This window comes from Erinaceus europaeus, chromosome 6 (assembly GCF_950295315.1).
Source record: "Erinaceus europaeus chromosome 6, mEriEur2.1, whole genome shotgun sequence".
Taxonomy (NCBI): Eukaryota; Metazoa; Chordata; class Mammalia; order Eulipotyphla; family Erinaceidae; genus Erinaceus; species Erinaceus europaeus.
The window spans coordinates 57,427,157-57,455,119 of NC_080167.1; the positions used below are offsets into that span (position 1 = coordinate 57,427,157).

General features: G+C 40.4%; 1 long non-coding RNA gene across 1 annotated transcript in view; it reads right to left on the bottom strand.

Moving 5' to 3' along the window:
- Positions 1-27,963, bottom strand: part of LOC132538942 (uncharacterized) — a 122,316-nt gene that overhangs the window by 17,264 nt on the left and 77,089 nt on the right. The window contains exon 4 of the long non-coding RNA XR_009550267.1: positions 26,586-26,731. This is a non-coding gene — a long non-coding RNA (uncharacterized LOC132538942). The remainder of the gene's footprint in view (positions 1-26,585; positions 26,732-27,963) is intronic.

Sequence of the window (27,963 nt, forward strand, 5' to 3'; positions counted from 1 at the left end):
GCTATGAATCACTGTGAATCCACTGCTCCTGGAGGCCATTTCTTCCCTTTTGTTGCCCTTGCTGTTTATCATTGTTGTTGTTATTATTGTTGTTGTTGTTACTGCTGTCATTGTTCTTGGACAGGACAGAGAGAAATCGAGAGAGGAGGAGAAAACAGAGAGCAGGAGAGAAAGACAGACACCTGCAGACCTGCTTCACCTTTTGTGAAGCGACCCCTGCAGGTGGGAAGCCAGGGGCTTGAACTGGGATCCTTGTACCAATCCTTGTACTTTGTGCCAGGTGTGCTTAACCTGCTGTGCTACCACACAGCCAAATAATACCGATTTTTTTTTTAAGGCAGTGCCTGGGTTTTTCACATGCACAATACCACTGATCCTGAGCAAACTTTTTCACTCTTTATTTTAGATTTTTTTTTTTTTCACAAATGAGAAGTACAGAGATCAAGAAAGTTTGAAAACAATTTTTAATGTCAGTAAAACTACTGAATAACACTGAAATTCAAGCCAAGATTCTCCTCAATGAAGATTTTTCCAGTTTGACAAGATTTTCCCTCAAACTCACTATGCTTATTTCTCCTCAGGCCTGTTACACCAGGGGAAAGAAAGGACAGGCTCAGAAGTACCTTTCATTCCGTAGCACATCTGTCTACATATACCTATCAATTATTAACATATTCTCAACTGATTTTTTCTGTTTCTTCCCATCTTGATCCACTCTAATGTACTGTCAGCATACAAGTCATTGGCAGTGCCTACTAACTCTTGAGAATCTGTCATACAATGCCTTTTTGATCCCTCAGTTTTATCTAAAAATGGTAAGTCATGTAGTAAATGGAATCATCATTCGCAATTCTTTAGTTTTGCTGCCCTTTGATGTTTTGTACATCCACACCTATCCAATAGACACACAGAAAAAAATGCATGCGTCTAAAAGTGAACACGTTCAACCTTCTCCTCTGCTTACGATGAGAGGCATAGTACATTTAAAGTTTTTTGTTTTTTTCCTGAGACCCAGGCACTACTGGAGTGGGGGGTTTCTTGCTCTCTAAAATAAGGCTCATAAACATTTTAATATGTTTATAGTGACAAGGACTGGCCACATTCCCACTAAAACTTCATGTTTAATTTTATTTATATTAATGGTCACTGATATTATTTAAATTTGGGCATGCCTGGGGCTTCACTCATGCTGATTTCACCACTCTGGGCCTACTCTTTCAGAGAGGGAGGGAGTGGGGAGAGAGATAGAAACACCATAGCACTGAAGAGCCCCTCAGTGCCCTAGTAGTCACATTTTGTGTTCCAGGGACTTGAATATGGATTGTAGGCATGGTAAGGCTGTTTTGCCAGCTCCAAAAGTTACTGATATTCTTAAAATTCTAACTGTCCAAGTAATTTTGATTCGAATAGCTAATTCTTTCCTCTCAGAGCAGTGCTTCTACATGACAGAAAATTTCACTCAGCATGATACCAAACCAGAAAATAATGAATAAAAGAAAGAAAAAAAATAAATCAAGGGGTCACAGAAATTTGCATATTTCCTAGTCACAAAAAAGAAGCTGAACAATCATGTTTGACCTCTACCTCATTGTAGAAACAGTAGAGCCAACAAAGGATACTTTCTTATCTCTTAAAAACACTCACCTCTTAAGCCATTATTTTACACATACCTGGGAATTCTGTCCTTTCCAAAGAACAATTCTTGCAGCAATTTTACTATGCTGCTCTTAAGAATTCTGAAAAGGTTATCCATTTCACAAATGCTGCTATTAGGCTTCCTAGAGCTCTTTGTTCACAGAGTTCCAGATAAGCCTCCTCAACAAAATAAGGGGATAGAGTAGTAATAATTATCAGCCCTCCTGAATAAAGCTATTGAAAGTCTGGAGTTTTGGAAAGTTACTTATTCTGAGGGAAAAGCGAGTTAAACAGCTGAGCCCATCTTGGGTCACAGACGCACTATTAGCAGGGAGAGGGTGCTTTGCAAGGGAATAAGTCAGGTCACTTGAATGTCCTACGACCCTAAGCATAAGACCTGCCAGTGGTTTTCTGAAGAAAGGGAGTAAAGTAACAGTCAGAGCCTGAAGTTATGATAAAGCAATAATTGTTATAGCAACAGAAAATTAAGGCTGTCATGATGGAAAATGGCTGTTTACAATTCTTAACAGTGGGAATGAGGAACTGTGGACAAGGAAGTAAACCAGCCTATCCCTGCTAACTTCTTGTGAGGTTAGACAAACAATCAAGCAAGCAGAAGGCAGACTGGCAAGAAACAGATTAAAAGAAAATGATTAATAACATGTATACTGGGCCAGAAAGACAGCTCCGCCTGTTTGAGAACCATTTTGTCTACCTGAGACTACAGAGAATGCAGGTTCAGTCCCTGGTGCCACCATATGCCAACTGAGTAGTGCTTTGGTCTCTATCTCCCCCTTCTCTTTCATTCTTTCACTTTCATAATAAATAAATGTATTTTTAAAAGAAACAAAAACATGTATACCTTCTGTGCACATGTAAAAGATTCAGAAACTCTGAACGACTCATCACATGGTCCTAGACCTCATCTTGTGTTACTTCCCAACACAGAGGTCACAGGGAAGAATGGGAGAGACAGCTAAGAAGGGAGTTACTAGAAATAGGGCACAGTGGAAACCAGAAGCACATAAACTTAAGTTCCTTTTCAGACCTGTCTGCAGACCAAATTCTCCCTAGTAAAAGGCTTTATGTCAAAGAGAATCATTCTGCCTCTAGAGCCTTGCCTATGAAACTAATCTTTTGTCAATAGCATATACGGGGGAGGGGTAGTAGATCTTTTGCTCCTCTAAAAATCCAACCTCATCAATATTAACAGTCAATAAAGAAGAAATCACATGAGGAACAAATAAGGGCAACCTCATGCAAGACCTTGAGTGATGCTGATGTGAGAATATCCCTGGGCCCAGGCTATCTTCACTGCCTGTGCAAACATGGATGTTTCAATCAAAGCCAAGATGGTAAAGTCAGCCACCTTCAAGGCCTGGCAAAGCAGGAGTCAGAAGTCAAACTTTTGGTCAATCACCCAGTTTTCTCTGATAAGCTAAGGGAAACTGTTGAGTAATATGAGAGCCCAGAAATATCTTATGTGTGGAGATCAAGAGATAAGGGCTATTTTCCATTCACCACAGTCTCCCTTCCATTCATTCTCTCTCTCTCTCTCTCTCCCCCCCCCCTCCCTCCAGAGTTATCAATGGGGCTCAATGCCTGCACTACGAATTTAGTGCTCCTGGAGGCTATTTTTCCTTTTTTGTTGCCCTTGCAGTTTATCCTTGTCATTATTATTGTTGTTATTGTTGTTGCATAGGACAGAAAGAAATCGAGAGAGGAGGGGGAAGACAGAGCAGGCGAGAAAGAAAGACACCTGCAAACCTGCTTCACAGCATGCAAAGTGACCCCCCAGCAGGTGGGGAGTGAGGGCTCAATCCTGAATCCTTGCACTTGAGCTTCATGCCATGTGTGCTTAATTCGCTGCTACTGTCTGCCCCTAGTCTCTCTCTCTCTCTCTTTAGAATATTTATTGTTTATTTTTAAAGCACTAGAATTTATAGAAAACAAGTTATAATTTACATTAAACAATTATAATTAAAATATTTATCCATATACTCTCTCAAACCACCAGTAATTTGTATATGCCTCTGAAAAAACATTGCTTTTACTTGAATCCTTCTTCAAATAGGAATCTAATTCCAGGGAATCGGGAGGTAGCACAGCAGGTTAAGCGCAGGTGGCGCGAAGCGCAAGGACCAGCGTTAAGGATCCGGGTTCGAGGCCCCAGCTCCCCACCTGCAGGGGAGTCACTTCACAAGCAATGAAGCAGGTCTACAGGTGTCTGTCTTTCTCTCCCCCTCTCTGTCTTCCAATCCTCTCTCCATTTCTCTCGGTCCTATCCAACAATGATTACAACAATAAAAAAACAAAGACAACAAAAAAAGGGAATAAATAAATAATAAAAAAGGAATTTAAGTCCATTGTAATGAATGAGTTGTTTATGATCACAGGAAGTTGGTATTAGAACTGAGACCAGGGCTCAGTCCCTGCTTATGATTGGTTCTGTACCACCTCTTCTAAGAAGAGCCCCGCTTATTCCTTGCAGTCTCTGGAAGACTGTGGAGACTTAATTTTCCATCAAGATTTTGTCATTTAACCAAATTGTATAGGTTTCAGGACAACATCTGTTGCTACATCTTAGGGAGTTACTTTTTTTTTAAGTTGTTTATTGGGGAATTAATGTTTTACATTCGACAGTAAGTACAATAGTTTGTATATGCATAACATTTCCCAGTTTTCCATATAACAATACAACCCCCACTAGGTCCTCTGTCATCCTTTTGGACTGTATTCTCCCCCCTCCCCCACCTACCCCATAGTCTTTTACTTTGATGCAATATACCAACTCCAGTTCAGGTTCTACTTGTGTTTTCTCTTCTGATATTATTTTCCAACTTTTGCCTGAGAGTGAGATCATCCCATATTCATCCTTCTGTTTCTGACTTATTTCACTTAACATGATTTTTTCGAGGCCTATCCAAGATCGGCTGAAAACGGTGAAGTCACCAGTTTTAATAGCTGAGTAGTATTTCATTGTGTATATATACCACAACTTACTCAGCCACTCATCTGTTGTTGGACACCTGGGTTGCTTCCAGGTTTTGGCTATTATAAATTGTGCTGCTAAGAACATATATGTACATAGATCATTTTGGATGGGTGTGTTGGGTACCTTAGGATATATCCCCAGGAGAGGAATTGCAGGATCATAGGGTAGGTCTATTTCTATCCTTCTGAGAGTCCTCCAGACTGTTCTCCACAGAGTGTGGACCAATTGACATTCCCACCAGCAGTGCAGGAGGGTTCCTTTGACCCCACACCCTCTCCAGCATTTGCTGCTGTTATCTTTTCTGATGTGTGACATTCTCACAGGAGTGAAATGTTATCTCGTTGTTTTGATTTGCATTTCTCTGACAATCAAAGACATGAAGCATTTTTTCATGTGTTTCCCGGCCTTTTGGATCTCTCTGCGGTGAATATTTTGTCCAAGTCCTCTCCCCATTTTTGGATGGGGTTATTTGTTTTCTTATTGTTGCATTTGGCAAGCTCTTTATATATTATGGTTATTAGCCTCTTGTCTGATGTATGGCATGTAAAGATCTTCTCCCATTCTGTGAGGGGTCTCTTGGTTTGGGTAGTGATTTCTTTTGCTGTGCAGAAGCTTTTTAATTTGATTAAAAAGTAGTCCCATAGGTTTATGCTTGCCTTAGTCTTCTTTGTAATTGGATTCCTTTCATTGAAGATGTCTTTGAAATTAAACTAACACTTAACAATCAACAAATGATTAGTAATAGTCCCAAAATGTGGAAGCTCAACAGTACACTGCTTAACAACTACTGGGTCAAAGAGGAAATCAAGGAAGAAATCAAAATGTTTGGAGAGTTAAATAAAAATGAAGACACAAGCTATCAAAATATTTGAGACACAGCTAAGGCAGTACTTAAGAGGGAAGTTCATAGCCATTCAAGCACATATTAGGAAACAAGAAAAAGCACAAATAAATAGCCTGACTGCATATCTTGAAGACCTAGAAGAAGAACAAAGGAACCCTAAAGCAACCAGAAGGACAGAAATCACTAAAGTTAGGCAGAAATCAATAACATTGAAAATAAGAAAACCATGCAAAAGGTCAACGAAAGTTAATGTTGGTTCTTCAAAAGAGTGAACAAAATTGACAAACCTTTAGCCAGACTCACAAAACAAAAAAGGGAGAAGACCCAAATAAATTGGATCATAAATGAAAGAGGAGATATAACAACAGACACTGCAAAAATTCAACATATCATGTGAGGCTTCTATGAATAACTACATGCCACCAAGCTGGAGAACCTGGGAGAAATGAACGATTTACTAGATACCTATGCACTTCCAAAATTAAATAAAGAGGAACTAGATAATATGAACAGGCCCATCACAGCTATGAAATTGAAACACTTATCAAAATTTTTCCCAAAAATAAAAAGTCCTGGACCATATGGTTTTACAAATGAATTCTACAAAACCTTCAAAGAAGAACTAATACCTCTACTTTTAAAAGTCTTCCAGAAGATTGAAGACACTGGAATACTCCCTTTGAGCTTCTATGAAGCCCACATCACTCTGATACCGAAAGGGAGTTACTTATTTTTACCAGAGCACTATTCAGCACTGCTATATGGTGGTGCAGGGGATTGAACCTGAAACTTTGGAGCCTCAGGCAAGAAAGTCTCTTTGCATAACCACTATGCTACCTACCCCCTCTCATTCACTGTTGTCTCCATCCCTACACTTCTCTAGCCTGGAGTCTAAGGTAAAAGCATTATGCTCTCATTTGTCTGTAGATTGCAAAAGTTCTCAAAGTTTCAGAAGCTTCCTTCCCCATCAGCACTTTAAAAAGCCTACTTATAATTTTATGGACTTCTTCCTTCATGTGGAATGTCATTTATGATGTGAAAAGTCCCAAACCAGTATAATTTATGACCAAGAAGATAGCGCTACTGAGCTTTACAACTGTCGTGCCTGCCATTAGAGCTGTGATATATAGTGTAGGTATTTCTGGGATAGTATGTTAAAATCCAAATTTTGAGCTGAAATAAAAGGCAAACATATCACAGTAAGTGGAGCTTTTAAAATAATATTCACAGTTTTCATTTCAGACTTCTAAATTTTCCACTAGGCAGTTAAACAGTAAAATAGTACTTCATAAAATATAAACATAGCAGGGGCCATGTAATTTGAAATTTAAAAAAATCCTAAATTACTGCTCCATTAGAAAAATCAGATATTGCACTCCCAAAGTATCAGGTCTAACTGAAAGTGTTCAAAGAGCAGCTCTTTATATATATCCAAATTCAGTGACTTGAACTAATGTAACTGTGGGATGATACATCCATGAGGTGATGAAATAGAATAAAGCTAATATATAAGGCAATGAACTCTCTCTACCTAGACTAATGTAGATTAATGGATTAATTCACTTTGAATAATATAGAAAGCGAACTTTACAAACTTAAGCAAAACAAGTTTTTTTTTTCCCCTCCAGGGTTATCGCTGGGGCTCCGTGCATACACCATGAATCCACTGCTTCTGGAGGCTATTTTTCCCCTTTTTGTTGCCTTTGTTGTTTTATCATTGTTGTGGTTATTATGTTGTTGTTACTGATGTCACTGTTGTTAGATAAGATGGAGAGAAGAGGAGAAAATGGGGGGGGGAGACACCTGCAGACCTGCTTCACCGCTTATGAAGCGACCCCCTTGCAGGTGGGGAACCAGAGGCTCGAGCTGGGGTCCTTCTATCTGTCCTTGCACACCAAGTCATGTGCACTACTGCCCGATGCCCTTTCTTTCCTTTTTTATGGCAAAGACACTTTAAGTTAAAAACACATATTAGTATCCTTCTCCTAATGTCCTGTTAGGAGAAACTTTAAAACTAAAGAGATGTTGTCAGAATAAAGTAATAACCATTTATATGCTTTTTACCCAGATTCATTATTAACAATTAGTTTGCTAAGTTGAGCTAACATCTCTGTTCTTCCCTTCTTTCTTTCTTTCTCTCATTTTTTTAATTGCCACCAGGCTTATCATTGGGGCTGAGAGCCAGCTCTAACAATCCAACGCTCTCGTCAGCCATGCTTTTCCTAATTTTTAAAATTCTGCTTTATTTGATAGGACACAGAGAAACTGAGAGGTGCAGGGGATATAGAGAGGGAGAGAAAATGATAAGACACCCACAGACCTGCTCCACCGCTTGTGAAACAATGCCCCTTGTAGGTGGCAAGTGGGGGCTTGAACCCTCATCCTTGCATGTACCAGTGTGTGTGTTCAACCAAGTGTGCCACTATCAGGCCCCTCTCTTTCCTTTTCTACCCTTTTTTCATAATCTATTTAACATCAATTAGCATCTTCCCATTTCACCTCTAAGTACTTCATCCTTTATCACCTCAGAATAAAGACATTTTCCTATGAAAATTTCCTACAGAAAATTCAATGATTCCACTCAAGAAATCTGACATCAACAGAATTTTATCTTTTAATATTAAATCTATTTTCATATTCCTCACTGATCTTCTTTATAATAGTTTAAAACATGGATTTAATAAAGGACCATACATTCAATCTTGCAGTGCTACCCTTATGTGTTACAATTTATATTCTTGTCCTTGATTTCCTAAATAAGTCTGAGACAAACTTGCAGATGTGAGATTTATGAGTATTAGTTTATATATATCTATACATAATAATTTTTAAATCAGTTTTTCTTCAATAAAAAAACACCTGCTTTTTCTTATAGAAAAGTTAAAAACAGAATAACAGACAATTAGCAAAATCTCTCCCTTCCCCTAGTGAAAAGCTAAGACTAATTACATTTTTTTCAGCATTTTTTTTTTTTTTGCTTTCAGGGTTATTGCTGGGGATCAGTACCTGCACCATGAATCCACTGCTCCTGGAGGCTATATTTTTCCCCTTTTGTTGGTTTATTGTTGTAGTTATTATTATTGTTGTTTTGATGATGTCATTGTTGTTGGATAGGACAGAGAGAAATGGTGAGAGGAGGGAAAGACAGAGAGAGGGAGAGAAATATCGCCACCTGCAGACCTGCTTCACTGTTTGTGAAGTGGCCCCCCTGTAGGTGGGGAGCCGGGGGCTTGAATGGGATCCTTACACCAGTTCTTGCTTGCACTTAGTGCCATGTGTGCTTAACCCACTGAGCTACCACCCGACCCCCAGTATTTATTTTATATGTTTCTTGTTTGACTATTAATTAGTGAATGTCATATTATTACAGAAGGAATACTGATTGAATTTTTCAAATAATACATTTCTACTTTCATTAAATAATAACTCTGAAACCACAATGACAAACATTCAAACACAGCTGGGACAATATGATTAAAAGATTCAAGCTAATAATTTTAGATGCCAACATCAAGATACGCAGGACCCCAACACACTAGGTAAGATAGTGGCAATAAATTCTCTTAGATTTAAAGGTAATTTATAACCATTAAAATTGTAACTTCAGTGAAACTTATCTGAATTCCAGAATTGTCCACTGTGATGTCTAATCAGAAAAAAAAAGGAAAAAAGAAAAAAGAAAAAAAAGAAATAAAGAAAGAAAAGAGAAAGATGGAAAGAAATGGGTTGAGAAAAAAATTCCTTCAGTTGCATTTTACAGATAACACTAATTCTTCTTTAGGAGATGCCTAGAAAGCATTAGACATATATATATATATATATATATATATATATTAATGAACTCAAGGGCAATAATGAGCATCAAAAATGCCCAAACTGGGCTGTAATAGTCTAAGGGCCAACTCAGAACCTTTAGCATTTTGCTCATCTCCCCTCCCCTTTCTCATTGCGGGTGTGCTTTGTTTCCCAAGGGGAATGTGTCCTCCATCACAACCATTCAGAACATATTTCAAAGGAACCGGGAATATAATGTTACATGAATAGTAACCTGAAGAGACACTGCAGAGACAGGGAGGATCACCTGCTTAAATAAAGGGTCCATGGTTTCCCAGGCATCCTTTTACTCCAAACACAGAGAGCTGAGATTGAAAAACTGCTCAGAGCACACATATATTAAGTGCTTATAACTTACTGATAAGTCTTAGAGACATACTTTATGAACATATGACAATTTTCAAAATAACTAGAATTTTCAAAGGAAAGATCAAAAGAGGAAAACAATGTAATGGTTCTTACAAACACAAAGGCACAATGCAAAATGAATGCAATTTATTAGCTTAGAGTCAAAACTATGCAATGCTTTGAAATTTTCTGAAATACTTTTACGTGACAACTTTTTGCAGGAAAGTTAAAAAAAGAATCTTCATTACTTTATAAATATAATAAAATGGATTAATTAAAGCAACAAATCATATGCAAGAGCTGTGTGTTCTTTTGAGTGAGATTTTCTTTTCATAGTGTGGCTCAAAATCGTTTGTTTTTAGGATGTCATTAACTATAATTGATATTCAGATTTCCATTTTATCTGGTTTTTAAAAAGGAAATTACAACCTGTTAATACTGAGTTTGGATAGTTCTAACAAACCATAAGAAAATTAGCTATGTATTTTGTATTGTTTTACTTAGAACTATCTACTTGTAGCATAATAGCTTAATTTGTATATTTTGAGTACAAGTGTGGCAACTATATGTACTATCTTCTATAATAAAAAACAGAAACATTTCAAAAAAGTGAAGTAGGGTTCCATTTGGGGGGCTCAGTTGGTAGGGTACACCTTGCTATGCACCAGGACTCCGATTCAAGCCCTTGATCCCCACCTGTCGGACAAAACTCCATGAACTGGAGCAGTGCGACAGCTGGCTCTTCTAAGGGGGGGGGGTGGGGAGGGAGAAATAAATAAAGTAAGAGAAAGGAAGGAAGGAAATATGGAGCTATTAGGCATTACAGAGTTGTACAGATACTGAGCCCAGTGATAACACAGTCAAATAAGTAAATGAATAACTGTAATACTTTCTAGAAGAATGTAGTAAAATCAGAACTTAATTTATTCACCAAAAGTGTGTGTGTGTATATATATATATATATATTACATTACATGTGGTTATGATGGTCAAGGTTTATAGGTATTATCTGATAGCGAATGTCAGGAAATAATTATGCCACCAGGTTATCACTGAGGTTCCATGTCTGCATGATTCCACCATACCTGGTGAATGTTTTTCTTTATTGTCTCTCTTTTCGATAAAAGGTATGAGACAGAGATAGACAGAGGGAAAGATGGGGGACAGAAACAGAGAGAAAGAGATAAACATGGAAGAGGAGGAGGAAGAGGAGGAAGAAGAGAAAGTTATTCAAGAAAAGTAAAGTCTGAAAATTAAACAGGGATTCCTCGTCTTATTAAAATATTGTTTTAAATTGAAATAGCACTGCATGCTGATTACATAAGTTTCAGGTGTATATTATTATAAATCAAATTTGCATATGCTATACTCAGATCATCACAAGGGATTCACTATCTTGATAAGTTATTTGCTAAGACCTGAAATTCTGTCTTCCCCAAGAATTCATCAGATGAGGTCCTAATTCCCAGAACATTAGTATTCGGAGGTGGGACCTCTTAGACAGTTAGGTCATGAAGGCAGAGTTTCATGAGTGAGATTAGTAACCTTTTAAGAAGAAATGCTATTTATTTATTTTAACATTTACTTTATTTATTAGTGAGAGAGGTGGGGGGGAGGGAGATGGAAAGTAGTGACAGAGAAACCAGAGCACCATTCTGGCACATGTAATGCTTAGGAACTGAGGTCAGGACTTCACACTCTTTAAGGCCAACACTAGTCACTGTGGCACTTCCAGAACCACAGAAATGATCTTTCTGTCCACTTTATGAAGTCACAGTGAGACACATGCCATCTATAAACTGTGGAGAGAAAGGAAAAGAAAATATGGAGAGAGACCCCACCAAGAAAGTATTAAACTATTAAAGCACCAAGAAGTAATTTAAAATCTCAAACTTCTAGCTTCATGAAGACAACAAATGTTACCATCTAGTCTATGGTATTTTGCTATAGTAGCCTAAACAGACTAAAACATAACTCAATTCTCAAATCCTTGTGATTTCTGTGTTAAATCATGTTCCTTAATGTCATGAATGCTCTACTTGTTTTCACCTTTCACTCATGCTACTTTTATTTCATTTCTTCATTCTTGCTTTTTCTTAAAAAATATAGGGGGTCCTTTTGCAAATATATATATATCCTCCAGAATTACCCCTGGGGAGTGGTCCCGGCACTACTAATCCACAGTTCCTGGCAGCCATTTTTCCTTTTCTTTTTAGGATCGGATGAAGAGAAATTGAGAGAGGAGGGGAGACAGAAACAGAGAAGAAGATAGACAGCTTCAGACCTGATTCACAGCTTGTGAAGCGTCCCCTCTGCAGGTGGGGAGCCAGGGGCTTCAACTTGGATCTTTGCACTTGGTATTATGTGCACTGAACCGAGTGTGCCAGCCCCCAGCCCCAGCTCAGCATCTCTTAAAGAAAAGTCGGGGGTCGGGCGGTGGCGCAGTGGGTTAAGCGCACGTGGCGCAAAGCGCAGGGACCGGGGTAAGGATCCGGATTCGAGCCCCCAGCTTCCCACCTGCAGGGGAGTCGCTTCACAGGCGGTGAAGCAGGTCTGCAGGTGTCTTTCTCTCCCCCTCTCTGTCTTTGCCTCCTCTTTCCATTTCTCTCTGTCCTACCCAACAACGAACAACATCAACAATGGCAATAATAATAACGAGGCTACAACAACAAGGGCAACAAAAAGGGGGGAAAATGGCCTCCAGGAGCGGTGGGTTCATGGTGCAGGCACTGAGCCCAGCAATAACCCTGGAGGAAAAAAAAAAAAAGAAAGAAAGAAAAGTCGACCTAAGTACCCCTACCCTAGTACTGTTGGAAATTTGGAATACCTGAGCTTAGTTTTTTCCTCTTAATTTCACAAGTTTAGTTTTTCCCCCACGTATTCATCTCTCCACTATTAGACTTAAAATCAGTATTTCTACCCAGCTAGCATTCTGCTTTACACACACAAAGCAACTTTACCTACAAATTGCATACTTTTAACTTCAATTTCCATATTCTGTAATTTAAAAGGAGTCCCCTAGATAACCTAATATTTACCTACAAATTCCTACTTTCTTTTAGGCAACAAAAAAGGCTTGATGCATTGAGGGTGAATTGAGGGTAAGTATGTAAGCAAGTATGATATATTTAGAGTCTTTTAAATTTGACCAAACCTTTATAGCATATTTCAAGATTTAACAATGAGAACTGAAGCCGTCTGTGAAATTTTTAGTTATTTTTACATCATTTCACTTCTTTTAAAAAAGACTCTTTCAGTTACCCACTTACGTATTAAAAAAATTAATTTGTGGGGCCAGGTGGTGGCACACCTGGCTGAGTGCACATGTGGCAATGCACAAGGATCTGGCTTTGAGCCCCCAGTCCCTACCTGCAGAGGGAAAGCTTTGAAGCAGTGTTGCAGGTGTCTTTCTGTCTCTCTTCCTCTCTATTCCCCCCCCTTCCCTCTTGATTTCTGGCTGTCTCTATTCAATAATGAATAAAAATTTTTAAAAATTTATAAATTTGCTGTTGTGAAATTCCCAGTGAAGAATTCACCCAGAGCCCATAAAATACATTGAGAACCTTTCTTTTTCCACAGTGGAAAAAAATTGAAAATAAAACATTAGCTCAGATTCAGGAGAATTTCTCACAATTCCCTTACACAAAAATGTCTAAGTATGACTTTACAACAAAGGGATATTAATGTGGCCATTCAGAGAACAAAGTCATTGTTCCAACTGGTATCTCTATGGTGGCTTATTTAATTGTTTTTTGCTAAACAATGATATCCTGATTTCTCTTGATTTACTAGACACTCTAAGAATATATATATTATATATATATACCCCCAATATTTGTAAAGTTACATATTTTCAAACTATCTAATTTCACATGACAAATATAATTAATTCCACTCCTACAGATGACTTTACTGAGATCAAGTCAAGTCATTCCATAAAACTCAATAAGTGGAGTAGCTTTATCATTGAGAGAATTCTGGTGATCGCAAGTGGTTTTATTTTTAGTTCGTGAAAGCAGTGTCTTCCTCCCCCAAGTAATTACCTAAATAGATATAAATGTGCTTTAAAACGTCTCATTTTCCAGACACCATTAACATTCTGAAGCTCAGAATGCAATCATCTTTGATAGTGGGGACCATTTTTCAGGTAGGTTTTCTTTGAAAAAGAAATGGCATTTCCCCTAGGTTTCCCTTTCAAGAAAATTAAATTGAATTAAGACTTTCAGGTACTATTAATCGATATAGCTGAGGGAACTGAAATCTGATGATTTGGATGAAGCCCTCCCCCCCGTTTTTTTTTTTTAAGAAAAACGAAGCAGAAAGAACCTACAGGCTAACAATGTTGGCCTTCATGCTGCTTTTGTGGCACTGCCTGCAGGAATAAAAGAAAATAGTGTGGTTGATCATTTCCCTAGAGACTGCATATTTTTAACTTCAGTTTCCATATTCTATAATTCAAAAAGAGTCTCCTAGATAATTTATTTATAATAAAAATGCACTTAAGAGACAAAAGTACTGAGCAAAACCTTTTCTTTTTTTTTTGTATGTCTCACTTTTTGTCAGTCTTAGTTGACATCTAGTATTTCTAATGACGATGTAGAGAAACCTTTAAAGGATACTATTATGTATCCCTTAGGCTTACGAGATAAAGAAAAGGCCCTTATTATATGCCACAGTGTATGAAGTCAGTGGTTAGATGTCTGCATTAAAAATGAATCATTACTTTTTATTTTGAAAAGTGTTTATTAAGAAGAACAGGTATATGGTGAAAAACTTAGAATCATAACAATTTCCTGTTTGGATGTGTATGGAACACTGATGCGAGAGTTCAGAGAGGAGAAAGAGAGTGGAAGAGTGGATTCCCAGAGTATACCTTCTCAGCAGGGGCAATATTCAACCTAAGAAGGCCAAAACTATTTCTTGGAGATGGCAAGCAATTCGGGGCACTGCAATGTTTTGTGACTTTTAGAGGACAACAGAGCAATGCTCCCTATACTCTGGTCCCTCCCCATCAAGGACTATCCCCTAGTCCCTGGAGTCTGTGAGCACATTATGGTACAAGGCCATGGAGAACTGAGATTGCAGGTGAGTTATGGCTTCTGTTTAGCTAACCTCAAAATGGGAAGCTAGAAGCCACTAGAGAGGTGGAGCACAGAATATGCAGGTGTGAAGTGGCAAGTTCAGATCTGAGCAACATGTGTGTCAGAGTGATGTTCTGGCTGTCTTAGTGGGGAGAGAGCCTGGATTTCCTGAATGGGCTAAAGTAATCCTAAGGGCCTTTATTCATGAAAGAGGAAGACAAGACTATGGAATAAAGGACTAGAGGTGCAAAGTAGACTTTGAACTTGGAGCAGGGGACTGTGAGCAATGCATGTGGGTGGCCTCTATAAGCTGGAAACAGATTCTCCCTAAGATTTACATAGAAGACATCCCTGCCAAGCCCACCATGAAAGTCCTCTGTTCCAACAGAACAGTACAATAATTTATCTGTGTGTTTAAGCTGCTAAACTCGGCGGCCATTATGTTACAGCAGCAATGGAAAAGGAACCTGCCCTCCCAAGGGTTACAGTAGATAAACAGATGTATTGTGTATCCATAGTTGATAAATTCAATGGTGGGCAACTAAGGAAAGATCTGAAAAGTCTCCTTAGGGAAGCAATGATGAGACATTAAGAATATTGCTTGGAAGGTGATGATCAGGTTCTTTAGCTTGTGTATCAGAAGTAGGGGCATAATTAATGCGAGAGTAAGTAGATTTTATAGCAACAAGACCTGCTGCTTCTCTGGCAAGGATCAAGAAATGAGCACAGAGTTATTCCTAAATATGAGGAACTAAGCAAGTATCCCACAGAGGAAGAAAGGTAGAGTGTCATTTTCTCCGGGAAACCAATTAACTTATAAGAAAGAGAAACTTGTAAGAACTGGTGGAAGATGCCTATGTAACTGCAAGCATCTGTTTGCAGCAAAGACAATATTTGAAAATTTACTGTCAAAATGTCAACAGCATGCACTCTAGGAGTTTGTCGTTTTGCTGTTGTTTGTTAGAAGTTTTTTTTTTTTTCCCCAAAGACTTATCCATTATAGTCTTTTTCTTCTCTTTCTGTCTTGCTCTCTCCCTTTCTTTTTTTCATTATACAACAGTTGGTACCTAGATAATGAGCAAAAGTTCATTGTAAGTAGATAAAAAATGATTCAGAGCCAGGAAGACGCTCATTGTGTTTGAGCACAGGGCTTGTATGCCTGAGGTTCAAGAGGCCCTCGGTACTATTACTAGTCAAATCATAGACCAGAGCTTAGCAGTGTGCTGGTCTGTCTGTTTCTCCCCTAAAAATAAGTAAATGTTAAAGACACAAGGGAGGGGATGGGGTATGGAACTCTGGCAGTGGGAACTGTGCAGAATTGTACCCCTTTTATTCTATGGTCTTGTCAATATTTTATGAATAAATTTAAATAAAAAGAAAGAAAGTCTGCCTAGACACCTATCATGGGGAGATGAACAGTTTTGCCTACATGTCAAAAATTACATTTTAAACCATTAGCCTTCTAACAAAGTAAAAAACCTAATCAAACCAAAACAAAGCAAAAAGAAAGAAGAAGTATTTTGTTTTTTAAGCCCAGTTTGGGTTGTGGGTTTATGTTAAAAACAAAAAAAAGTAGGATAGGAGCCAGGCAGTAGAGCCCTGGGTTAAGTCCATATAGTGAGAAGCACAAGGACCCTTGCAAAGATCCCAGTTCGAGCCCCTGTCTCCCCACCTGAGGGGGGGCGGGGGACTTGCTTCACAAGCAGTGAAGCAGGTCTGCAAGTGTCTATCTTTCTCTCCCTATCTTCTCCTCCTCTCTCAATTTTTCCCTGTCCTGTCCAACAACAACAACAGCAGCAGCAGCAACCACAACAACAGAAAAATGGCCTTCACGAGCAGTAGATTCTAATGCAAGCACAGAGCCCCAGCAATAACCCTCGAGGCAAATATATATATATATATATATATATATATATATATATATATATATTTTTTTTTTTTTTTTCTTTCAAGAAGGAGCACTTCTGCAAAAATACTTGGAGTCTTATCTGAAGTCTTTATCGGTTTTCCCAGGGCTTTTGCCTAATTAGTCTATAATAAAATTATTCCTTTTTGAAATGATAATTCAGTAGTCATCTTGGTACAATTTTTTCTCTTCCTCATTTTAACTGTTGAGTTGTGTCAGATTCTTATTTGTAAAAGAGTTGGTTTATAGTTGAAGTAATTCATCAATCCTCCTTCTCATTGAATTCAGAAACCCCATATATTTTAACAAGCTTTTCAATTTCATTTTGTAATCTATGTGAACTGAATAACTGAATGTTTGAAAGTTAGGCAGGGAGAAAAAATTGAGTGAGAGGTAATTTTATATTTTTTCAGCTCATTAATTAGCAATTTTCTGATGACTTTTGTTTCTCTGCAGAACTTAAAGTTGGCAGGAACTTAATGACCACTTAGGTAATAGGACCACCTCAGAAGTAAATCATTTTATAATATTATACCACATGTGCATATGCATGCTCACCTATGCTCTGTATCTATGTTTCCAAATATATGGGCTTAGAATGTTTGATATATCAGGTGTCATTGTCATTTTAGAAAGAACACAGCAGAGTTTTACCAAACTGCTTATCACATTATCACAAAACACCGAACTCACAGGTTTTAAATGAGAACACCTCTATTTAGATAGATAATGCAAGTTCGCTTGAAATAACAATAAGCATACAATGATTTCAGTAGTGTTTACTTATGTACATGTATCTTATGCTTATATATATTAAAAATTTATTTATTTTTGATGAGAGAGGTAAGAATAAAAGACCATAGTACTGCTCTGCTCTGGAATATGGTGTTTGGAAAATGGAAAAAGATCACCAACGAGCAGTGGATTTGTGGTACAAGTACTGAACCCTAGAGATGACCCTGGAGACAAAAAAAATGTTCTGAGCACAAGTCTACAATTTTACATCAAATCTTTGAATTATACATTTATACAATTATATAATTATAAATTAAGTTAATCTAATGATGCCAATTATGGCCTTAGCAGAGAAGTACAGTGAGGTTATCAATGTGAAAACGGAAGATGTGAAGCCCATGACTACTAGGGAAGTCTAGATAAAGCAGGGAGTCAAGCACCTGAGTGTTGACACTTCGCAAAGTGTATTTTAACTGAACACGGATGTCCATCGAGCAGTATGTATTTTGTAGCTGGAAAGATCTTTTACTGCTGAGTTTTCTTTGAAGAAATTTATGGGCATGCAAGTGATGTTGAAATGTTCACCTTGAAAAGGTTGTGCTCTGGTCTTATTTTTCCTTCAGAGCAAGTCATTTCCATCTTTTTTAAAACTGTCATAAATAAATGGAAACCTTTGACATACTGTACAACACAAGTTTTTTTAAGCAACATAGGAAATGTTTCAGATTTTTATTCCTTGTGGAATTCACAAACAAACAGGAAACATAATACAAAAAATCTGTTCAGTCTTACCCACTCTCTGTAACTCACTCTGAAAGCCTCCTAAATACACCAGATCTGGTTTTCTTTTTTAATCTATCCAAGGGCAATGGTTCTCATTAGCAACAAGGAAAATAAAAATCTAGGAAGACTAAGTGAAGGAGTTCAAGGTCACCTCATTAGGGCAAGTAATAGCTCACAAGGTGTCCAGCTGACAGTATTAAGAAGCCAAATGTCAATGCAATGAAACAGAATGCATCACAGTATCTAGTGAATCCCAGCATTGTTCTCTTCACTGAAAGTTCTGAAAATGAGCAACTGTGACACACCAAAAGATGGGAGGAGGCAGCAGTGCTGAGTTAAACTTCTGTTTTATTCATTGCAAAAGCAGAATAGTATTGCAGAGACCTTCACATCAAGTTAATCACTTCATGCCTATACGAGCATTCATTATCAGTACAATTATCAATCCTCAAGTGCAAAGGACACCAGCACACAAAAGAACACTTAGGCATTAGTATTGTTACCATATTTTAACAGCTACATGGAGGTACAATTTATACCATAAAATTCATTCACTTTAAATATGCACTTTAAAGATTTTTTAACAAGTATATAGTTCTGCATATCTACAATCTATCTCTGCAAAGATAATGCTTGAGATAAGTAAAACTAAAAGAAACTGAAGTAAAGATTTGTAGAAGACACATTGACCTATTAATAGTAAGACTACTTAAGACGTCACTCTCTCCATTGTTACCGGTAATCTCTATCAGGAAGAACAAAATAGACCCCTTTGTGGGCCCCCATAGGACCTAGCTGTTGCTGAGGACTTATTCTGATGCAGTCTCCGCCCCCAGGTTTTTCTATGCTCCGCTAAATCCTAGAGTGCCCCCTTTCAACCAATCCTGGCTCCGCCCCCAGGTTTTTCTATGCCCCGCTAAATCCTAGAGTGCCCCCTTTCAACCAATCCTGGCCCTACACGTCACCCCTGGTTGTCGCCCAATAAAAAGCCCCCTCACCCCTCCCCTCTCTCTCTCTGGGCTCTCGGCTCTCCCTCTCTGAGGTCTCGCTCCCTGCTCTCCCCCCGTGGTCGGCCATTGCCGGCTGGCTCCACGTGGTCTGAACCAAACCTCCCCCCCCATCCTATAATAAAGATATGTGTACCCCTTTGCTCTGGACGTTCTCTCTCTTCTCCGTGGTGCAGCCCGACACCAGACCACCTCAACAACATCTGGCGCCCATCGTGTTCCGTACCCACACCACGCCCGGCCAGAGGTCTCCGAAACCGCCCAGACACAGGTAAGTGGAATCCGCCCGCTTCTGTGGCCCCGCGTTTCCCTCCACCATGGGATTTTTTCCGTTTTATGAGGAGGTGTACCAGACATTCTATCCTTCTCTCCTGGGACAGGCTTTCGATCTCAGAGACGCTTTAATTTTTGCTACACCATGGGTTCTCATGGCTATATTTACTATTTTCAGGATATGTACAAGGCCTCCTGCCAAAAGGTTAAGTGACCTTGAGGCTGAGATACAGGAGTTAAAGGATATTTGCTTAGGACTTAAACACCCTAAGCAATCTGCAGTCAGCCCCCAAACCACTGCCTCCGGGGACACGTGTTCGGTTTCTCCTGCGGCAGCTTCCGCTTCCACGACCCCTCCCCCCACTGCCCCTGAAGACACGTGTTTTGCCGCTCCTTTGACCCCTCCCCCAGCTGTCCCCACAGACACGTGTTCGGCTCCTTCTGCAGACAAGTTTTCGGTCCCTTCTGTGGCAGACACGTGTTCAGTTCCTTCTGCTTCTCTGGCCCCGCCCCCCGCTTCCCGTGAGGCTTCCGGTTCTCTAGCCCCTCCCCCTGCCGTTCCGGTTTCAGCTCCGCCCCTGGCCCCTGCCGCCGCGGTTTCAGCTCCGCCTGAGGCTTCCTCGTCCCTGACCCCGCCCCCTGCTGATACGTCACCATTAAGGGACCTAGTGGCTGAGATACGAGAGCTAAAGGATATTTTTTCAGCATTTAAGGATTTTAAACCATGTGCAGTCCACCCCGGGAGCTCCGTCCCCGTAGATATGCGTTTAGTCTCCCCTGCAGCCACTACAGCAGTTTCTACTGAACTTTCCACTTCTGTAGCTCCCTCTCCCACGCCATCGGACCAAATCCACACATTCCCGGTAAACTTGGCCCCTTCTAAACAAAACCCTCAGCCGTGGCAGCCATATTCCTCAAAAGAACTTGGAACGCTCAGACAAGCAGTCAGGGAGGATGGTATGCACTCTCCATGGACCAAGTCCGTTTTGAGAAGCTTTTACCATCATTTAAATATACCACAAGACTGGAAAGAACTGGCTCGTGCTGCACTCCCAGACCCACTCTATCTTCAGTGGCAGGCATGCTTCCGCGATGAGTGCTCTAGGCAATCACAGGAAAATAGTAACAAACAGGTAGAATGGAATTTTGATGCTTTGTTTGGAGCAGGAGCTTATGAATCTGGAACTCAGCAGGCAGAAGCCAGGTTTCCAACTGGTTATTTTGAACAGGTACGCATCTGTGCAACACAAGCATGGGAAAGGGTGACCCCACCCGATGTAGATTCGTCAGCTCCCATTAACTCTTTTCACCAAGGCTCTGATGAGTCATTGGCGAGCTTCATCTCAAGGGTGAAGAGAAGCTTAGAGAGAAAGGTTTATAATCCTGACGTCCGCACACTACTCCTGCGCTCTATTGTCTGGGAAGGCATGACACCACAATTCCGTCAGGTATGCCTTAATCTTAAACACCTACACCCAGATAATTGGATTCTAGCGACACAGGAACTTACATCAGGCAATTATGGGACACCCGCTACGACGCAGGTCTATACAGTTGCCCCACGTAAGCAAAACGGGGCCTGCTTTCAGTGCGGTCGCCAAGGACATTGGCGTAACCAATGTCCTGATAAATTGCAACCACGCCTCCAGTCAGGGAAACCACGCCTCCAGCCAGAGCAACCCCGCTTTCAGTCAGGGAGCCAGAGACCACGTACTGTTTGTCCAAAATGTCGTAAGGGGTTTCATTGGAAGAGAGATTGTTGGTCCCAATTTCATAAAGATGGTTCGCCCCTGAATAGTACAAATTCGGGGCCTGAGATTTTGTGGACTACTCCTGTTTTAGAACAAGGTCACCCTTCTATGACAGTAAAGATAGGCAACATTCCTTTTAAATTTTTGATTGACACGGGGGCAGCAAAGACGATTTTAAGGCAAGAAGAGGTTCCCCAAGATTGGGAACTCATCCCTGGACCCAGTTTACATGGAATAGGAGGGATGACGAGAGCATTTTACACACGAGACTCGCTTATGTGGGAAGACCCAGAAGGTTCTACTGGACACTTCCGCCCTTTGGTAGCTAATATTACCACCAACTTACTGGGCAGGGATCTTCTGGAATGTCTTAATGTTAGGATATCCACAGATGCCTCTGCAGAGCGTAAAACTCATTCCCGCGATACCAGTTCTATTCAGCACCCCCAATACTAAATGCCACTGTTCGTAGCCAAACACCCTGCTAACCACGAGAAGCAGATTGTTTGTGTTTCTTTACAGGAATCCCGGAAAAACCATCTGAACCCCTGCACACCCTGACGTCACTCACTAGATGGCACGACTACCGTGGCACACCCCCCGAAACCCTAGATGTCACTCAACGCGATCTGAAGAATCTGATTCGCAGACTCCAAGGACAGAACCTTTTTACTGCCTGTCTGCCTTTCCTGCTTTTGCTTTGACCTGTCACGTTTTGGCGGTTCCAGCTCACAATCTACAGAAAAGCAGAATTCCAGAGGCTGACCTTCCTCATGCAGCATTTCATCCCCTGCCATTTCTCCCCCAGTCGCCTACTTTGGACTGAGACTTCTATCGGACTTGCTGGTATACCCTTCGGACACTTTAGACAATTTTACAGCAGCTTCCTTCCCTTCACGTTGCTGGTTTTTCATAGACTGATCCTGAGTAATTCATAGACTTTACAGACTGTTGCCTTGAGGACTATACAATGCCAAATAGCCCCTCTGTTTGGTGGGTCATGCCTCCCGCCTCCCCCTCATTATGTACCCTTGCCCCTTTCCCCACCCAAACAGGGAATGCTCCTTTACACACCAATCCTTCCCTTCACTCCACACTGGCTTTTACTTCTCCCCTTCGTGTCCCTTCCTATTTTGTTATGTCATGTAGGCTTATGCCCAAAAGGTTTCTGCCCCATGATAGTCTTTTATAGACTTTGTACATCTTATGCTATTACTAGGTAGAAAGATAGAAAAGATGTAGAGATATTGTGAAGAGATGGTTGAGCAGGCTGCGCTTAAACCTATGAGATGAGTCTCTCCAGGTAAGTCTCTCTAAAGAGGGGTTGAGCACAGGAGGACGCATAAATTTCACAAGGTTGGCAGCCATTTAAGCCTTCCCTCCTCCACAGAAAGTCCTACATCTTCCCACCCGAGCATGGCATTCCTCTAAAACATTTAAGCCTGCTCCATTTTTCTTTACTGTGTCCATTTAGATATAAAGGGATAGGAGGAGATGTTGCTGAGGACTTATTCTGATGCAATCTCCGCCCCCAGGTTTTTCTATGCTCCGCTAAATCCTAGAGTGCCCCCTTTCAACCAATCCTGGCTCCGCCCCCAGGTTTTTCTATGCCCCGCTAAATCCTAGAGTGCCCCCTTTCAACCAATCCTGGCCCTACACGTCACCCCTGGTTGTCGCCCAATAAAAAGCCCCCTCACCCCTCCCCTCTCTCTCTCTGGGCTCTCGGCTCTCCCTCTCTGAGGTCTCGCTCCCTGCTCTCCCCCCCCCCCCGTGGTCGGCCATTGCCGGCTGGCTCCACGTGGTCTGAACCAAACCTCCCCCCCCATCCTATAATAAAGATCTGTGTACCCCTTTGCTCTGGACGTTCTCTCTCTTCTCTGCGGTGCAGCCCGACACCAGACCACCTCAACAACACCTAGCCCTCAACTTGGATCAACAACAGTAGAGAATATTCCATCCTCTGAAGGGAGAATGGACAACATACTCTATGCTCCACCTGAGGAAGATGGGTCAATATCGGGGCAGCTTGGAACATTCCTACTCATGACCACAGTGTGTGAGCTCAGCTCTACAGGGATGCAGAGATCACATAGGCTCCTAGGTAAATATGGGCCCCAGATCACATCACACTGATGGGGTTTATAGTCAACAATATTTACACACATTACCCATATTTGGGAGCTACTCTCTTCCCTGATCCAGCTTTCTGGTCCTTTTTCCAGCCATGACATACTCTCCCCAGACAATAACTTGGATCCACCTGCATATCATATTTCAGACTCAGGGGGGAAAAAAAAACTAGTATAGCCACAGGTCCTTTGGAATATAACTAAAATATGCCTACTAGATATCTACAAAATGGAGACCACACACACACACACACACACACAAAGTCTTCATCTGCACTAGTCTAGCCTTTAGGTCCATGATTAGTCAACAATTTGTTTGGCTTTATATGTTAACTCTCTGTTCAGCCACCAGGTTCCAGATGCTAGCAGGATGCCAACCAGACTTTCCTGAACAGACAACTCCACCAATGTGTCTTACAGCTCCAATTCCCCAGAGCCCCACCCTACTAGGGAAAGAGAGAAGCAGGCTGGGAGTATGGACTGACCGACTGACCTGTCAATGTCCACGTTCAGCGGGGAAGCAATTACAGAAGCCAGATCTTCCACCTTCTGCATCCCACAATGACCTTGGGTCTATATTCCTAGAGGGTTAAAGAATAGGAAAGCTATTAGGGGAGGGGATGGGATACAGAGTTCCGGTGGTGGGAATTGTGTGGAGTTGCATCCCTCTTATCCTATGGTTTTGTCAATGTTTCCTTTTTATAAATAAATTTAAAAGAAGAAGTCCAACACAATTTTTTAAATATTATTTAGTTATTGGATAGAGGCAGAGAAGTTGATATAGAAGAGAGAGAGACATCCATAGCACTACTTCACCACTTGTGAAGCTTTCTCTCTGCAGTGGGAGCTGGGGACTTAAACCCATGTCCTTATGTACTGTAGTATGTGCACTCTACCAGGTGCACCACTACCCGGCCCCTCAGTAACTTTTTTAAACTTATTTTTCAAAAATACTTTGCCTGTTAAGTATATATTCCAAACTATTTTCAAATGAGGAATATTATTATTGCTCTTAGGTATGTTAGCAGTGCCATTTATGCTTACTTACTTTTGAAAATAGAATTCTTTGATATATGCATTTTCCCCCAAAAAAGGGGTTATTTGGGGCAAATTCTAGATATCTATCATTTGTAATATGGTCTATATATGCCTTAGGAAGACAGCATTAATTTCTGAGTTAACCATCAAGTGCTCAGCCAGGAGCTGGCTTTCCTCCTGCTTTCAGCAAGGTTCTTTCATTGGAGCCAAGCTCCAGCTTGTGGAAGGTGTTTGGGCTACAGTCTCCTGACCCCCGGCAGGTGCCCTCCCTGTGCAGTGAAGGGCCAGGCATACATTCAGTGTATGAATTTTTGAAACATTTAAATATGTGGGTTGTTGGGTTACTGCCTTTAAGATGATTGAAGAGACTAACTTCTTGAGAAGTATTTGGGTAATTTGGCTGTTTCTAAATAACGTCTTCCTTTAAGGAAAATGAAAACCAGATTCATAGATATAATCAGGCAAAGTTGTTGGCCAGAATAGTGATTATTCTCGTCAAATGTTAATATAGGAAATTGATAAAGAAGGAAAAAGAGGTTCCGCTTTTCCTTGCTCTGCAGTGACTGCCTGAGGAATAGAATGTGTGTTTTCCCCCAAATTCTCTGGTTACCTGTTTCATTAAACAAAAAAAGACTATTTTTCCTTTCCCATCCCAGCTTCTCACAAAGCAAGCATGCACTCAAACCAAAAATGACAACACTAGGTCTATACAAAACACACTGAAGTCTGTCATAAGCACAGAGCTTACAGTCTGTGTGGGAGACTAGCAACGAAAGGCTAAGTTACCGTTTCAAGGTTGTCCATGGTGGCCAAGGGCATCACAAAGTTATGACAATTTTACTGGTAACTCCAGATAATCATTAAGTAATAGAGGGAGATTAGCCCAAAATTGTATTTTAGAACATTCAACTCTGACTATATTATCTAGATAGCAGCAAAGTGTTGAACTGAAAATAATCCAAAAAGATCACATATTTTTCATTTTTTCTTTTATTCGATAAATTGATATTTACTAAGTTTTGAATAGGACATCAACTTTGCTATGAAGAGTATATATAGAACTTTCTTTCTTTTTATTTGATCCAATATATAATGACACAGAATTTCTTCTGAACAACTTCTTCCTGTGATGATATATTTTCCCTTGTTAAAGCATACTTTAAAAATTTGTTGGTGGAGGGGGTCAGGCGGTAGCGCAGCAGGTTAAGCGCACACGGCACGAAGCGCAAGGATTGGCACAAGGATCCCAGTTCAAGCCCCCAGCTCCCCACCTGCAGAGGGTCACTTCATGAGTGGTGAGGCAGGTCTGCAGGTGTCTATCTTTCGCTCCCCCCTCTGTCTTCCCCTCCTCTCTCCATTTCTCTCTGTCCTATTCAACAACAACAGCATTAATAACAACAACAACAACAATAATAACCACAACACCCATAAAAAAAAGGTAACAAATGGAAAAAAAAAAAAGCCTCCAGGAGCAGTGGATTCATGGTGCTGGCACCGAGCCACAGCAATAAGCCTGGAAGGCAAAAAAAAAAAAAATTGTTGGTGGAGCTGGACAGAGGTACATCTGGTTAAGCACACATAGCACTATGAGGAAGGAGCTGGGTTCAAGCCCCTGTTCCTCACCTGCAGTGGGGATGCTTTACAGGCAGTGAAGCAGGTCTTCAGGTGTCTATCTTTCTCTCCCACTCCCTATCTCCCCCCGACCTCTCAACTTCTCTGTGTCCTAGCAAACAAAAAAAATAATAATAAAGGCTTCCTGGAGTGGTAGATATGTAGTGTAGACAACAAGCCTCAATAATAATCCTGGACGCAAAAAAAAAAGTAACTATACAATTTTTCAAGTAATTCTTTTTGTAAATTTTATTTTATTTATAAAAAGGAAACATTGGCAAAACCACAGGATAAGAAGGGTACAACTCTATACAATTCCCACCACCTTAAAGTAATTCTTTAAGGAGATGTATGAACCTCTGCTTCATACAAGGTATATTCAGTGTATAACCAAATAAATCTATTAATTGGATTTAATTTAAACCAGACACACTTTCTCCATTGTCAATTTCTCCAGTAGATGAATAATTATTTCTATGTCAGTCCTGACTTTTAGATAAGGCACATGGTGTTCTTTTCTGCACACACTTATAGACTTGAGAGTTACTGCAAAGAGGAAAGAGCCCTTCTAATGTTTCAGGACTTGGTAAGTGAAATGAGAAAAGCAATACCCACCTTAATGACCCTCAGGAGAGTAACTGAAGTGAAATGAATGATTGTTCCTGCCACTGTGCCTTGCTGCATCCATGCCCTTTTATAATTAAACATCTTTCTCTTTGCTTAGGAGACACCTGGCCATCATCCACAGGTACCCTTCAGCACTGTAAGGACAAAGTATAAAACTCACGTGAGACCCAAATATGAGACATGTACTTTTAGGAGATTGAAAGGAACAGATTCAGTATCTCTTCTGCCTCAGTGAAACAGGAAGAGAAGTAGCTCATAACAGAATTTGCATGCAGTAAGAGAAAAGAAGCCAATATGCCTGAAAAAGCACTTGACAAGGTCATGAGCAAGCCAGTCTGTAGGCCAAGATAGGCTTCAACATGGAGTCAAACTACTAAATTCTACCACCTGCTTGGAAAACCTCACACTGAGTTTCTGAGGACCTGTCTTCTTTCCCAGATGGTGCTCTTTGTAGTTTTACAGAGATTTACAAGTCCCATTACAATACCACTTTGGGGTTTTATAATACCTTTGTAACTTTTTCATAAGCATGTATCTGAAAACATGATTTATTTGGATGTCACTGGTGAAAACATTATGTCCTTAATAATAAACACAATAGCAAACATGCTTTCTTATGCCACTTTTCTTAGATTTTACCGCAACATATGTTAACAGAGGATAAGATGGTAGTAAAATTTCAGCAATTCATCATTTTTCTCTTTTCAAAGGAGCATGGAAATATAAGCAGTGCACAATTCCTAATTAAGCATGCTTCATCAGTCTTCACAAGGTGTTAACATTAAAATCTTCTCTCTGCTACTTGAGACCCATCTAACTGCCACACAAATTCAAAAAGCAGAGCCATAGATGAAGTCAGTCCCACTTTGACTCCTGGAGGTCTGCGTTCTTTCTTCAGAACATATGCACCACATGGAAAGCATCAGCCCCACTGTGGCATCTGGGCATCATGCATAAATGTGCTCCATCTGGGTGTCACCTCCAGGCTGGAAAGCAGAAGATGAGGCTGGAGATACTTTCTCTGTTTCTCACCCAATGTCCCTGCCTCTTCTCTCCTAGCCCAAAGTGCATATGGGAGGCAGCCTGTCAAAGCAAATGACCATTTCTGGAAACCACTCTAAATAGAGCTAATTGTGGACTGAAAATTTCCACATATTGCTACACACTTTCTGCCCTCCCCCTCTTCCCATCAGCATAGGTGCCGCCCAAATTCCCACTGTGGGATCCTGAACAGCAAGTATGAGAGGTCAGCCAGTTTCATTTGAAACCCACCAATGAGAAGCAAGGGCTTCTGTTTCTTGGTACATTCCTGAGATTACACTAAATAATAGAAAAAGACCCCCAGTGCACAAAAGAATCAAAATGC